The sequence below is a fragment of the Photinus pyralis genome, unplaced genomic scaffold (genome assembly GCF_008802855.1).
Source record: "Photinus pyralis isolate 1611_PpyrPB1 unplaced genomic scaffold, Ppyr1.3 Ppyr1.4_LG6, whole genome shotgun sequence".
Classification (NCBI taxonomy): Eukaryota; Metazoa; Arthropoda; class Insecta; order Coleoptera; family Lampyridae; genus Photinus; species Photinus pyralis.
This window is the reverse complement of record NW_022170663.1, coordinates 4,210,799-4,223,651: the sequence shown is the minus strand read 5'-3', so window position 1 is coordinate 4,223,651 and position 12,853 is coordinate 4,210,799. Positions and strand designations below refer to the sequence as shown.

General features: G+C 33.8%; 1 long non-coding RNA gene across 1 annotated transcript; it reads right to left on the bottom strand.

The window, feature by feature from the left end:
* Positions 1-1,632: 1,632 nt before the first annotated feature.
* On the bottom strand, positions 1,633-10,971 carry LOC116174876. Its single transcript, XR_004146187.1, has 5 exons — positions 10,862-10,971; positions 9,937-10,571; positions 8,678-8,767; positions 3,909-3,994; positions 1,633-2,465 (listed from the first exon to the last, which is right to left on the bottom strand). It is a non-coding gene; the product is annotated as an uncharacterized LOC116174876 (long non-coding RNA).
* Positions 10,972-12,853: the final 1,882 nt, after the last annotated feature.

Sequence of the window (12,853 nt, the reverse complement as noted above, 5' to 3'; positions counted from 1 at the left end):
GTATATAGGTAATACACTAGAACTAAAGTGTCACTTTTTCTCTCGGAGGGATTAAAACGCAATTCGGGATGATAATGTAACGCAATAATCGCTTCATAACTGCTTCTAAATTTCCCCCGTTACGTTTACCTAAGAAAAACAACTACGTTTGATATTTCGGTTGAGACTGCAGTGTATCTCAGCTGTTTTTAAAGATGGAGACTTGCAAGTTTCGCAAATCTGTGCCACTTTTTTGTGAAGTTTTTAATACCACAAATAGGATCAATCTTAACTATGTTTGTTTCTGAAATATGGGGTACAAAACGAAAAGTTTGACTTTTTGAGATGTTATCTTACTACCGATGTAAGATTAAAAAAGGTAAAAAACTGCCTGTTTTAGATATTTTTATGTAGAATCAAGTGGCGTACTCAAAAAACATGTTTGGGCCACCGTTTCTCAGATCTGACCAAAAGTTTTTTTAATGCAGCACGAGCACCCTGTATATCTTAACGTGAATTTTTTGCATTCTTTTGCCTGATTACATGAAATTGTTAAATAATTTAGTAGATTTTACTTGTAATTTAAGATACAGAAGTTGAGAAACATGTTTGTAAAAGAATTATTGCATCTATTCGAAATGAGGGGATATTATCAAAGTAAAATTTAATTGTGGCGATGGCACATGTGCAAAGTTTGTAGATAAGGAGGTGCGATGTAAACAAGTGCTCGCATTTCGTAGGCCTTTGCCGAAAATGAAAAATAGTGATGCGGATGGTCGAGTTTGCGTACCGATGTAGCGGGCGATTTCCAGTATAAATCAAAATTTAATAAATAGTGTTGTGTCATTTGAATTACGTATTTCCGGAACCTCAAGATTTTTATAAGTCAGTGTTAAAATTTTCCAGCATTTCGAAGCCCAGCTGGCCCCTGATCTAGATTCAATTTTTCGTTAGTTCTTAAAGATAGAGTTTATTGAAAGATGGGGTTTGTTACAAGGTTTAATTTGTTGTGTATGTAGGCAAGTGTTATTTGAATTGCTTAACGAACTTATGCCATTGCACACAGAAATAATTTTTGCACCCCCAACGTGAGGCACAGCATTTATTTTTTTGCGTGCGAATGAAGAAACACAGCAATATTTTAATATTTTTTCCCTTTTACATAAATGGAAAATAATCAAATATTAAGTAGGCAGTATATACTTCGTACTTACTTCTTCATTGCGTATGCTTTCACCAGCAAGTGTCCCAGTAAAACTCGACGCAGATTCCTCTATGGCTAAACCCCAAATCGATGGATCAGGTAAAAGTTCCTACTCGACCAACTGCCTCGTCTGAAATCTTGTTCGATTAGGATCCAGGATTACCAAGGATAAGAAATGTACTTATCAGTCTAAAGGTTTCCTTGCTGCCAATCTCAAAGTCTTTTGGAGTATTCCACGTCGCGACTGTCCAGTTCGAAATGGTCCCGATTTCACGCTTTCCACTTGAACGAAATCGACTCGCCGCATTTGCTTCTTTCTGGTCTGCTCCATGGATTGCTTTGTCTTCCTGCTGGTGTCCAATAAGGATAGGAAGGAAGGAAGGGGCCCACCACCACCCCTGCTTGTCTTTGTCAAGCAGTCCACTTTCAGGATAGGTGAAGTATAGGAAGTTGGTTCGGCGCTTGGCAAGGATGCACATAGTACAGGTATGAGGAAGTAAAAGAGAAATTAAAAATTGCGACACTAACAAAGTTATTCTAAAGAAAATGGAGGTGGGGCGTTGGGCAACCGAAGGTCGCTCAAGTGGTCCCACTGAACCTCCGAAGATTCACTTACCGTTTGAGGGTGCCAAACTTCCCTCTAAGTCACTAAGTCACTAAACTCCAGCACTAAATCACTATGGCGCTTTTGTCGAGACGGTTTTGTATTCGCGGACTTTTGTAATTTACGCTTATGAGTAGTAGAGAAACTAAATGTACAGCTCAGAGCACGAATCAGTATCGTGGTAAATAGTCGTTTAGATCAGAAAAGAATCATTTCATATTTGCAAGCAGATCATTTAGATAGAATAGAATAAGTAGGGCATCGTTGCCCTGAAAACTAAATCACTTACCTTCCTTTAATGAGGTTTAACAATCCCCCAAGACATTTATCTTAAGAACGGAAACGACGGCTGCATTAGTTCTTGATAGTCTCGTTTGCACAGCAAATCTGTTTACTTCACAAAACTGGCATGGCTATGAATTCATGGCCATACTCATTCAAGAGAAATGAACTCATCACTATCGCAAAAGAGAGTATTCGAAGTACCATTGCAGGCAATCTTACGTCACCAAGATCAATGGGCGTAGAAGATTGTCAAAACTCACTTACTTCTGAAAGATAAGCTGAAAATAGTTGATCTTCTTTTGAGTCACTATTCACTTTTCACTTTTCCCCCACTACATGGACATTACACAAAAAAAGAAAAATCCTACCTTTATAAGGCTGCCCTTCTGGATTCTAGAACAAAGGATAAATATAAATAAAAAACATAATGTATGCAACATTGGCAAATTAATAAAATCTTTTACGGGTAGTGTCAGAGGAAATTGTCTTACGTATACTAAAAACAGGCTAGCAATTCCAGTTTGGAAATAGGGAACTAATTTTTTAGCTGAAGAGGCGATCAGTAAATATGGTTTCTTGTGACTTAATTACTGTGTTAGTACGTATCTATACCAGGGTGGCACAACGAAAACGAAACTTGTAAGGAAAAAACGCAAAAACAGATCGATTTTTACTTTTATTTAAAAATTCACATCCATCCCTAGCTTCAACCCCCTAAGCAGTGTAGCTACCCCTTGATTAATTTCAAATTGAATGTTGGGTCGTGGTTTAGTTTTTAAATTTGAGTGAGTCCTTTGAAGGATACAAAATTGCAAATGACTACATAATTCAAATGGATATTTAAGCTTGTAGGTGAATAAATACGGTTATACGAACAAAACATTCGCTCGAGTTTGAAAAGTATACCATAGGCGTATAGGAAATTAAGAGCCCTTTCTAATTACTCGACACTCACCCAACCCTCAATGTAACATTATTGAAAAGGAGGTAACCCTGTTTAAGGGGTTGATGCCAGAGGTGTAAATGTTTAAATAAAAGATCCCTTCCAACCAAAATCGACCTGTTTTTTCGCGTTTTTGCCAAAGGCTATTTTCTTACAGGTTATTCGATCTGATTCGTTTTCGTTGTACCACTAAGTACAGGGTTGGCAAAAATCTGGGTTTTTGTATGCTTTGGGTGGAGTTTTGGGTATTTGTGTTGGGTTTTTGTGCTTTTCTTGGCTATTTGGGTAATTTTAGGGTATTTGTCGAATTTCCGGAACTCTAACCTCAAATTATAGAAAAATAACGTTAATTTTGAACTTAGACTGCCCGATAAAGTAGAAAAGCTTATAAAAATAATAAAAATGAGCCACTTTAAAAAAGAGAAAAAGTTGTTTTAGGTTTTTGTTCCTAATGAATAAGCCGTTTTGTATTTTATATTTAATGTAAATTTTTTTTGAAACTAGGAATAAGAATATATGGACTGATCTATCAGTACCTGTCTGTTTCCAAGTGAAATATATTTTATTTTGTTTTTGTTTCTAATGAAAAAGCCGTTTCGTATTTTATATTTTAATGTAAAATGTTCTTGAAGCTTAGGAATAAGAATGTAAGACTGATCTATCAGTACCTGTCTGTTTCCAAGTAAACTTCATTATATTTTGTTACTAAATACTATATAAAAATTATCTCGATTTTGTCTCATTTTGTGTCTCAAATTCTTTGGGCTTTTGTATGGGTTTTTGTGTTGGGTTTTTGTATAAGTCGTTGGGTGGGTTTTTGACACAAATTAAATGAGTTTTTCGTTTTGTCAACCCTGATTAAGAATGCTATGCCCTAAAAAAGTAAAACTTACCCGTTAGCCTTATCAATTCCGTCTCGCCTGGAAAGTACTATCAATCGCAGCAAAAATCGCACTTGGGAAGACGATAACACCGACTACTGAAAAGAAAAATATGTTGAAATGTATATATTGAGTGAGGATTTTAATATAATGACGTTCTTGAGGGTGGCGTGTAGTGTATAACTCTCGCCAGGAAAGATTGCCGGTCACAGCACACCTTGTGTCGATTTACAATCTTTGTTTTTATTAAGATGTGAGCGACTTCTGGAATAGGATCGTGTTAATGTTGAACAAAAAGTCTTTTCGTTCAACATTGACACGATACTATCCCGGAAGTCGCTAGCACCTTACGAAAAACAGAGATTGTAGATCGTGATCAAGTGTTCTGTGACCGGCAATCTTTCCTGGCGAGAGTTATATGTATTTTATTTCGCGTTTTGATAACTTTTACATGATAGACAAATGTTTTAAGTACAACTGCAAGGCACCCGAAAGTGACGAAAATGGCAAAAAACGACTAAGATCATTGAAAACGGGCTATTCAATTTATTGACCATATTTAGGGGCTGATGTGAGCTGATTTATACCAAATTTAAACCCCAAAAACGCAAATCGAAATTGAGTTATGAGTTATCAATCCAGTTAATGTTATACTTAGGGGTAATTTTGTTTATTTGTGTATTATTCTAATCTAATGAGACAGGTTGTGCCTAGCCAAAATATGTTATATTGTGTATATTCTTCGCCTTCGAGTGTACCTGTACATGTCAAGCTCCGTTACATAACAGCCTTAGTTAATACGTTCATTTCCATGAAAGGTGGTGACTGATAATTACACAACATTTTTTTAAAATTTTGATTTGATTTATTTATTTATTTTTTATTTTAATTAAATCGTCGTGCAAGTACCGTCACCACGTTCGCGTCATAGAACAAGAGGGACCTGGGACTGTCTCCGCTATAACCGTCATTGCGTGTTCCGAGACGGAATAGTTTTAATAGAGAAGAAGTGTAGCAAATATTCCATAAAACTCGATGGACATCGAGGCGCCATAACAGATTATTCGTCGGAGGTAAAGAATGAAGGCGTATCGGACGTAATCTTTCCGAGAAGTATGACGTATTTTGTTCTAGAATGTTCGACAACATTCAGAAGCATTCGGGTTTGAGAATAGCATTTCAGTCAGTTTCAAATTCGATGCGCTTTTGTTATGTTATAAATTGTAGGCGATAAATAATGATTACTGTTATAAATTAATCCATTTTAAGACCGGTATAAATTTAATGTTAGTCAATTGTCAATAAATAAACGGCATAATTAAATTTTCATGAGAATATTTGCTTTTTTAGTGCTCAACATACTATTGTATAGAACTTGACCATACGCACTACGTGCAAAGAAAAGAGTAAATATATTTGAAATTTTTCTTCAAAAAAATGAGGGGATTTTGAATACTTCTTAGTCAACAATATCTTCTTAGTGACTTTGGTGAAAACTTGATATGCAGGTTGTAATTTCAAAAACGCAGAAAGCTGTAGCGCCTACAGTTTTTGTCTGAATTTGATGCAACAAAAACCATCGACAATATTATTACTAACCTTCCAAGTACTTTTTACCGCACCTTCAATTTTTCTGTAGATTTCTCGGATCAAAACGCCCAAATATTCATTATGAAAACTAATAGAATAAAACCTAGTCTATACTTGTGGACACGTGTTATCAATCAAACTAATTTAAATTCATTTAAACACCACCTACAAAGGATTGACTGGAGCCGTTTATACACCATACACAACGTAGATCAGTTCACCAGTCATTTCTTTAAAATTATTCAACCTATATTTTTTAATTGTTTTCCCTTAAGGAAACATTACCTTGGAAAGAAAACCCGGAATTGGGTGACAAAAGGAATCCGAACTTCTAGTAAGGTAAAGCGGAAGCTTTACATAAATATGCGAAATAATCCTCAATCAAATTTCACTGATCACTTCAAGCGCTACAATAAAATATTTAAAAAAGTTATTGCACAAGCAAAAAAAATGCAAACTAAAAGAATTATAATGAATTCGAGAAACAAAATAAAATCCACGTGGCAAATTATAAATAAAAACCTAAATAAACAAACAAAAAAACTACATCTATTTCTTTAAACCAAAATGGCAAGGTTATTACTAATTCTGAACACGTTGCTAATATTTTCAATGACTATTTTGCTTCCGTTGCGCATGAATGTAGAAAAAACATACCTCCAACATACGAAACTACAAAAGTTATCCCATCATCACCAAATTCTTTCTATTTGCTGCCTGTCACAAAAACTGAATTGTTCAATATTGTAAATAATTTAAATAATACGTTAGCTTGCGGTCACGATGGTATTCCTATAAAAATATATAAAGAAGTGTTTGATGAAATATATCAACCTTTGATTTACTTAATTAACCTTTCTTTCTCTTCTGGGACTTTTCCAAGCCATGGTAAAATTGCAAAAATTAACCCACTTCACAAATCAAAATCTAAATCAGAACCACAAAATTATAGACCAATTTCGATCTTAAATTCCGTATCGAAAATACTAGAATCTCTCATAAAAGTTAGATTAATTGCCTTTTTGGAAACCCATAAATTGTTTAATAGTTCACAACATGGCTATAGAGTAAATAAATCAACTACCACAGCTTTACAAAGTATGTTACACTACATACGCACTGCGCATAATAATGGCAAGGTTGTAGCATCGATAAGTTGTGATTTGTCGAAGGCTTTCGATCTGGTTGATCATGACTTGTTACTGGACAAGCTATACTCATATGGCATTAGAGGCGTGACGCTAAATTTATTGAGATCCTTTATTAGTGATAGGTCACAATATGTTGCAGTTGAGAAAATTTCTTCCCCGGGACAAATTATTGAAGTTGCATCCGAATTAAAACCAATCAAGTATGGTGTACCCCAAGGATCTATCCTTGGTCCTATATTATTTATAATCTTTATTAATGACCTATTTAACTGCTTCGATCCATCTTCATGTGATATCACCACATATGCAGATGACACTAGTGTGAGTGTGGCTTGTGTTGAAGAAGAGTTAGAAATTAATTTAAAACGTGCGTTATCAACTCTTATTAATTGGTTTAATGCAAATAAACTTTTGCTCAATTTGGAAAAAACAAAAATTCTTCTTTATAAGAAAAATATGGGTTTGGATATCGCTCCACTGCGTTACCAGTCAGTTCAATTAGAAAGGTGTCAATCCTGTACCTTCTTAGGAGTTATTATAGACACAGAACTTAGTTGGAAAGATCACATTGACCATCTGAGAGCAAAATTACATTCATCGATTTTCGCATTGTCCCGTTGTAAAAATTTATGTGACCATAAAACCCTTTTGCAAATCTACTATTCAATATTTGAAAGTAAGGTGCGATACGGTATCTCATTATGGGGAAATGCTACTAGTTATAGAATTGCTAGCATATTTAAGGTTCAAAAAAGAGCAATCAGGGTAATGTTTTCGCTACAGAAACGGGAATCCTGCAAACCGTATTTTAAAAACTTTCAGATTGCAACCGTCTATTCATTATATGTGCTTGAATGTTTATGTTTCGTGTTCAAAAACAAAAAATTATTTTCATTAAATTGTGATAACCACTCATATAATACGAGAACGAAAAATAACTTTTCTATAATGAGATCAAAAAGTAAGGTGCATAACTCGTCCTACCTACAGATGGGGGTGAGATTTTATAATGTCCTTCCGGCACATGTCAAATGTATTACAATGTTGGCTCCTTTTAAAAACCAAATTAGAAAAATTTTTCAAACAATGGTGCTATACACACTGGATGATTTCTTTACGAATATCAAAAATGCTAGTCATATTTAAAAAAAAAAAATATATATATATATAAATAAATTTTAATATATATACCTATTTACATTTCTTTTTTATAGATATAGTTATATTATTTATTGTACTTTATTGTGTTTTTTATTTATGTTGTTATTGTGTGACAGTTACACCACATTCGTGGTTGAAATAAATGCTCTCTCTCTCTCTCTCTCTCTCTCTCCATATTTAATTACTACAAAACAACCGTAATTAAAATATGTTAAATTACTACTAGGAGTGCTACTAATAGTTGAGAATATTTTAAATGGCACGATTATGTTTTTTTTAATTGAATTTGATAGAATTTTTTCCCCAAATTCAATGATTGGAATTTTTCACACACAAAATTAAAGAAGCTAATTTTTAGAAATTTTGTAGCTTGCCATAGAAACATTCCTCCATACGCATCGAGTGGAATCGTGAGCAAACAGTATGTTTCTATTACTACAAAAATGCTATAAATAACCACAATTAAAATGCTTGCGGCGTTTTTTTTTAAATTACCCCCTGTATGTAAATTTAATATCATTTATAATATTTATATGTTTTTTTAAGGGTTGATATGTATAGATTTAATATTAATCGCAAGATTAGGATAAATTTTATTGAAAGTAACTTTAAATTGTGCAACTACCTTTACGGTTTAGAATATAACATCAAAAATCATTTAAATTATGTAAACGCATTTTTTTTACATAAGCTTGTTAAAAATGGAAATACTTTAAATAATGACGTGTTCGCTTTTAACGAGTTAATTTTTTTACCCCGGTCAATCGACTATAAAAAGACCTTTGGTCAAAGGGCCCCGATTTTCTAGCTCGGTAAACGAATAGTTATATTGTATTGATGGAGGTTTCATAAAGTGTTAAAGTTTACTTAAAGACTTACCCCAAGTTTGAACGAGTTGGACAGGGACCGCCTAGGGGACCGCCACGTTCTGCAGTGATCGACGAGTTGGCATGATTCGGGTGACCAGGTCTGAAAAAAAAACACGAATATACCTAATCCTACATCTTTTTCTTGTATAAGTTAAAAATACTATGTAGATAATGTAACCGCAAAAATAAAAGACAATTTACTATACAAAAGGGTGTAGATATATACTGTGTCCAAGATAAGAATGTCTATCAATTCATAGGATAGGGATCTCCGAAACCATGGGAGATACAATCAAACGTCAAATAAGGGAAAAGTTGCGCATTTAAACAGTTATCATGCTTTAAAGAAAACCAGAAAATTCCGATTACTGTCGAAGATATGCTGGAAAAACCGAAATTTTCCGATTTCGTTTTTGTTTTTTCTGATTTTATTTGAGCAGATACAGAAAAATAAAAGAAAACACTTTCTCATTACCCCTTTTTGAGTTCTATAAGAAAACGTTGAGAGATTTTTAATGCAAGTTTTGTTTCGGAGAAATCATCATCACCTAAAAAAGTACATACTGTATTGAGTAGCATTTTTTATAACAAATATATACGGTACACACAAAAACAACAAAAGTTGGAAACTGTTGGTTTCAACATAATGGTGCACCCGCGCACAACGCCCTAATCGTGAGAGAATACCTATCGGACACATTTTCCACTTTCCAGAATTTGGCCGATAGGTATTCTTGCACCATTAGGGCTTTGTGCGCGGGTGCACCATCCTGCTGAAACCAACAGTTTCTCACTTTTGTTTTTTTTGTGTGCCGAATATTGTTGTATTCGTAATAAAAAATGTTATTCTTTACAGTATGCACTTTTTTACGGGCTATATAAAAAATTAAAGTTGATGAAACCGTATTGAAAATCTCTCAAGGGTGTCTTGTAGAGCTCAAAAAGTGGCAATGAGAAAGTGTTTTTTATTTTTATGTATCTGCTCAAATAACACCAGAAAAAATAAAAAGAAATCGTCAAATTTTTCTAGCATATCTTTGGAAGTAATCGGAATTTTCTGGGTTCCTTTAAAACATGATAATAATGACATTGTTTGGTTACTATATTGATCTGTACGTCTTTTCATTTAATGAGGTAATGAGGTACACTGCGTTTCGTGTAAATCTGGGTGATTAGTAAATTATAAAAACACACATTCTTTGATCTTTTGCTACAAAATTATTTGAAGCATACCAAATTCGTTTATGTTAAAAGCAGTGGCGTACTCACCGTGTCCATGGGATTGTTCAAGTGGAATTGCAGGAGGAGGTTGTCCTTCACAGGAACTGTAGAATGCAGTAGTGGTCAATCCTGATCGGTAGTACGGAGAGCTGTGGACCATCAATGAGATTAGTGGGGCCATCATAATATCGTGTTTCAGTGTGTTCGTTTATTAATTAATCATTTCAGTACAATTGTTTGGATGAATTGATTAATTAATTAGCGAAAATTCAATCACCTACCTACCTTTGCACGAACCTGACCTTGGTGTATCTGTAAATGAGCTCGACGTCTTTCAACTTGGAAACGGTAACACCTTTTCATAGTCTATTTCGCCGAAATAATCTATGGACTTCATATTTCTGGCAAGGCTATGAACTCATAGTTGCACTTTGATATGAAGTCAGTCGATTATCAATTCCGCGAAAAAGACTACCCAATGAATCATTGCAATCGTCACCAAGATAAAAGGCGGAGACTCACTAGTACAGTCCCAGGATCAGGTAGGAAGTGTCGTTGATCTTCGTTTTAGTCACTGTATGCACTAATCACTCCCCCCTTGCTAAATACACATAATAACACATGCAACAACAAACCATGCATAATAGAAAATTCCTACCTTTATAAGGCTGCCCTTCTGGAATCTGGAACAAAGAACAAATTTACGTTACAATGTGGAAAGAAGCAATTTCGAAGCTATATTTAAAATTCGATCAATTTATTACAAAAAAATTGTCAAGATTTGGAGGTCCTAATCCTTTATCAGGATTAACAAACCTGACTTGAAATTAATCAAATATTTGATGGCTAGGGGAAATACTTTAGAAAATTGGTCATATTAGTTTGCTAACGAACTTAATTGTAAAAATAATTCCATTTGTGCTACATTCAATTATTGTGATAATTCTGTAATTAAAAGTATAAATGTACCTACCCTTTAGCCTTATTTTATCGGTCTTGCCCACGAAGGTCCATTATCCACAGGAAGATCGAACACCGCACAATTGCACTCGTCCACTGCACTACGCGATAACACCAATAACTGAAAAATGAAATAGAACATGAACGTTAGGAAAAAAAAACAAATTGAAATGATCATAAATTGAATAGCGCATTAAATCAAATAGGTACCCATACTGTATTTTTTTAAGGCATGGAGTAAATGGCCAAGAACTAGTGGTTAAGAATTCAAGTTTTCGACCTCCCACCCTTTGCACCACCCTCAAAACCCGCGAAATTTTGGTTGGTTTCTTAGTTTTTCAACCATAACATTTTAAAAGTTCACTTTCGAAAAAATATTGTAATTAAGAGACTGTAGAGTAGATCATGAACTTTTACACAAATCTGAGATACATATACTCCTTTTTTTGTAAAATTTTTAATAAAAAATATGTATACTGTATGAGTGCTTCAAAGTGACATGCCTATATTTTGAAGACTTGAAAATTCTATGTTATTCACCGAAATTTTATACTTTATCAAATCAAATCAAATCAATTTTATTCTCCATTGTAAAAAAGCTTATAAAAAATTTATACTTAACTTACTCTAGGAGAAAATGGTGGGAAAAATTACTCCACCACCGACTTAAAAATCTATCTCTATAATTAAAAGTCGTATGAAAAAATATCTTGAACTTATCGTGTCCAAAATCCTCCACCCTGTATAATAATTCAACTTTCAACCCCCTAGTAGTGATAGCGGATAACTATTACATTAATCCCAATATACGTTTAATATAACTTTCGTTTAACCCCTCCATCTTCTACTGGAAGGAATGACTATTTCAACCACCTAGTGCTTGACACACTTAGATAATGACATTTCCGAATACAAGTTTCAAATAAAAAATGTTAAATATTCTCGTTCATAAAAAATAATGATTTGTAAATTATCTTCGAAAACGATATAATCTTAAATAGTTGAACAATCACCACTATATGGGGTTGAAATAATTATCGCGGGTTGTAGGGGATGGAAGGCGTTAAACTGAAATAAGACCAGTTCTCTTATTTGGTAATTGTATTATAATTACACAGTGATTCAAATACGTACCACCACTAAGAGGTTGAATTTCTATTATTCTATATATTTGTATACCAAGGTAGTTTTTCATGATCTATCGAAAGAAAATATCATCATGATCGTGTATTCACTTCCGCTCTACCGGATGTGGATGGCAATTTTCTTATTTTAAATAAAACACCCTGTATTTTATTGTATTTTCGAAATCTACATGAAAATCTACGTCATTTGATACCACATTTCCCTTTGCCCAGCATCAAAGGGTTTCAAGATGTTCAAAATTTTGAAGTTTGACTGCTATTCTTTAGGGGCTGGATATTTAGACACGAACCAATGAAATATTTGGCTGTGATTAAATCTACAGCCCTTAAATGCCAATAAATCAATTCAACTTTTCTCTAATTTCTTTCAATTGGCGTAAAATCTACGGAAATCATCTCCAAATCGTCGTCAAGGGAATTTATACACATACTTTCCATCTTTTGGAAGTACCTAACTTTCAAATCATATAAAACGCATCTCCTGCAAATTAAACATAATAGACGGTACAAATTATCATGTCCAAAAGACTGGTGTGAACATTTCATTAGTAATATTTAAGGGATGACACGTGTAAACTTGCTATAAATCAGGAGATTTGAATAATACGTATATCAATCCGTTTCTAAATACACCGAAATTGAACTTGTGATTACCAAAGGAGATGATAGACGAACTTTAAAATTATTTGCCAAAAAAAGTAGTTACTTCATTGGCATCTAAATTTGAATTACCTAATAGTTTATATCGTTATAATATGCGTAAAATTATTCTTCTTTGTACGTGTATATCTGGACTTATCTAAAAACGTTTGAATGAAAAAAGTACCCACAGTTTGAGTTCACTATCGCCCTAAAGACAA